The sequence below is a fragment of the Nanorana parkeri genome, unplaced genomic scaffold (assembly GCF_000935625.1).
Source record: "Nanorana parkeri isolate BGI_ZX_2015 unplaced genomic scaffold, ASM93562v1 scaffold267, whole genome shotgun sequence".
In the NCBI taxonomy this organism is placed as follows: Eukaryota; Metazoa; Chordata; class Amphibia; order Anura; family Dicroglossidae; genus Nanorana; species Nanorana parkeri.
Window position 1 is genome coordinate 94,558 of NW_017306535.1, and position 3,386 is coordinate 97,943.

A 3,386-nucleotide genomic window follows, 5' to 3' on the forward strand; every position below is an offset into this window, starting at 1 on the left:
CCCCCCCTTTTATCTGTACCAGGTGATTCTACCAGTTTCACACTTCATGTCCTAAGGTGACTGTTTACTCACTCATTGTATTGTATCTGTGGAGGAGCAGCATTATCTCCTGAGTTAGACTCTAAGCACCTCTTCCTCTCCTCATCCCCATTACATAGGGAGGAGGGGTTTTGTAGTTTGCCGAACATAGCATGAAAATATGGTAACCAGTGGCGGAACTACCGCCGGTGCGGGCGCCCGGGGCCTCAGGCTCTGGGGGGGCCCAGCAAGTTGCCGGCCGCCGGATCGTTATCCAGCGCGCGGCGGGCCCCTGGTCTCTCCGCCGGGAGTGTCGGATCATCCGTTAAAAAAAAGGGGGGGGGGGGGAGGGGGGGCCCCAAAAAAAAAAAAAATCTTGCACCAGGGCCCTTTGTTCCTTAGCTCCGCCACTGATGGTAACATTTGTTTAAGATTTAAATTCAGCATACAGGAAGTTACATGTATACAGGGTGTTAAGATCAACAGATTTTTTTGTACTTGGAGAGAATGTACTTAGATTTGGTGGCTGCGTTATTTATTTTTTAATGTATATACACATTTTTGTTCTTGGCTTTAAGCCTGGCTCTTGTAAATGCAAGTTTAAAAAGCATCAGCTTTGGCAAGCATGTACGACATGTTTGCCAAGTTTCAAGTAGCTTTCTTGCCACTCTTGAAGTACCCTTCAGCTTTAGCCTGGGAACATTGACTAACTTTAAACAAGCTTTTTACACAATGTTACTGTAAGACAGACATGATGTCATCAACACACGTGTGTAGTTTTTATTATGACCTATAACCATAAGATGATGTTGACTACAAGAATCCAGAGAGGGTCTAACACTGATTTTCCTCTTCTAGTCGGTTTCTTGCCTGTGCACCTGAAGAGTTGGTAGTGATGTTAGGAATGAGAGTTTTGCTTTTTGTGTATGTTCAAGTTTTACAGTTCACAAGTATGCTGAAGGCTGCTAAAAGCTTGTTTAAAGAACTCCAGGAATAAAAAAAAAAATCTTTGCAGTGCAGGGGTGCTTATTTGGTCTAGGGGGGTCTCAAAGCAGATTATACTCACCTGACCCTTGCTGTCGCAGCGGTTGGCACTCCCTTATCTCCAGGTGTGGAATGTACCTCAGTGTCCTCCAAGTCTAATTCAAGTAAATGCAACTTCATTAGACGTGATGACGTCCCGATGTTCTTTCAATCTGCATCCCATGCTTGTATATAGATCTCGATTTAACAATGCCAGTGTTTAAGAACATTGAGAAAGCTCTTTAAAACAAAACTTTGGGTACACAGTAAAATGCACAGGTGAGCTACACACTGTGAGGGGAATTTATCAAAACTGGAGCAGAAGAATCTGGACCAGTTGCCTATGGCAAACCAATCGGCTTCTCTCTTCAGTTTAGGCTTGAAAATGAAAGGTGGACGCTGATTGGTTACCATGCACAGCTGCTCCAATTTTGATAAATTCCCCTCTGTATGTTTAACCTAGCAAAGTACCGATTGATTGATTTTCTATGAGTGATCTTATGATCTATACATATGTTTCCACACTTAGTGCCAGATTTAGCAATTCGGCTTTCTCATTGGGCAGTGAATCTGCATCCTCACTTGTCCTGGGACCAATGACCTGACCAAAGGAGTGATCATCCTGATTGGTAGAGAGGTGTGTGTGTGTGTGTATCATCAGATTGACTGGCCAAAATTGCAAATCAGTAAACAAGCACAGTATTAATAGTGGTTTGGCTGGAGTTCCACAAATACTTTGTAAATGGTTGCTAAAGCCAATGTATTTACAAGCCAAGCAATGTCTGTTTGGGATCTTACCAATCTCTAAAATAGATTTTAATGTTTTCTTAGATATGTTACGATGATCAGCTTGATGTACAAGTATTTTGATCAATACATTAGGCTCATGGTATTAAGTGTAGTTATATAAATATTTATGTGTACTGGGAAAAGGAATGTGTAGAACGCAAGCTCCAGACCACCTTGGTTCTTTTCCAGAGTGTAGTGTTTATTGGATGAGTCTGTTCACTATTAGGCCCTTCCTTTCAGGAGGCTTTTAGCAGGCATATAGACACTTCATACAACCAGCATATATACACCGATCAGCCATAAAGTTACGATTAATGAAGTGACTAACATTGCTGATCTTGTTACAATGGCAACTAGAAGTGGGTAGGATATATTAGGCAGCATGTGAACGAACAGAAAAAATGGGCAAGTGTAAGGACTTGAGTGACTTTGACAAGGGCCAAAGTGTGATGCCTAGGCGACTGGGTCATAGCATGGCACAGGTGCTTGGTATTATCGCCGCCGGGCTTGTGTGTGCTCATGGCACCATTCATTCAATCTGATGTAACGATCCAAAGTACAAGGAAATGACAAGTCTTATGATTGTTATCAGCAATCTTTATTGAAAATTAGGTTCAGAGCAAATATCACATGGCTAGGAAGTCTACATTAGAAATCAGGACAGTTTAGAATGACGTTATTTTACAAAGCAGCATTGACATGATTTAAAAGTGTAAGCCGTTATCAGAAAGCTAGAGCAAAGACCCCATTTACTTCAGGATTTGACGCTAAAGCAAACCTGCAGCCATTCCGAAATAAAAAAATAAAATGTCTACCAGCAAAGATAATGTAGAAGGAGTAGAATGCATTGCATAGTTAATGTACCAACTGTAATAATAAAAAAACAAATGCTGGCTTGAAATAGAAAAAAAGCTAAAGCTGGAACAGAATAATTATAGTAATGGTAAAACAGCTGGCCCATTAAAGGAAACCTTTAGCTTGTCTTCTAGGTTTCACCTATAGGTAAGCCACCATTGCAGATTTGCTTCTGAAAGTACTAGCGGCCTGGTCATCATGCTCTGGCTCCAGTCCTTTCACAGTCACTGACCTGGAATTAGCTGATTTTGGATACTTGTTCCACACCCTCTAGGTCTAGGACTTTCAGAAGGCCAGCAATGACCGCTTAGTCTAGATTTTCAGAACAGGTTTTCCCTTAACTAGCAAATGCACACAGCGATCTTGGCACAATACAGAAATATAAAGCACAGGTTACACGATTTCCTTCTATAGATTAGCATAATAGAGGGGCTAGTCTCCACCTACTGCGTCAGCTGCCACCTGTAACTCACGGGCCCCGTTCCCGTCACTCCCAGCAGCTTCTCAATATGTGGTTTGTATTATACACTTCCCATACCATGAAGTCAAAGACTTTTAAGGAATCTCAGCAGTCAAGGAGCAAGAAACCCTAAGGAAATCTCAGCAGTCAAGGAGCAAGAAACCCTAAGGAATCTCAGCAGTCAAGGAGCAAGAAACCCTAAGGAATCTCAGCAGTCAAGGAGCAAGAAACCCTAAGGAAA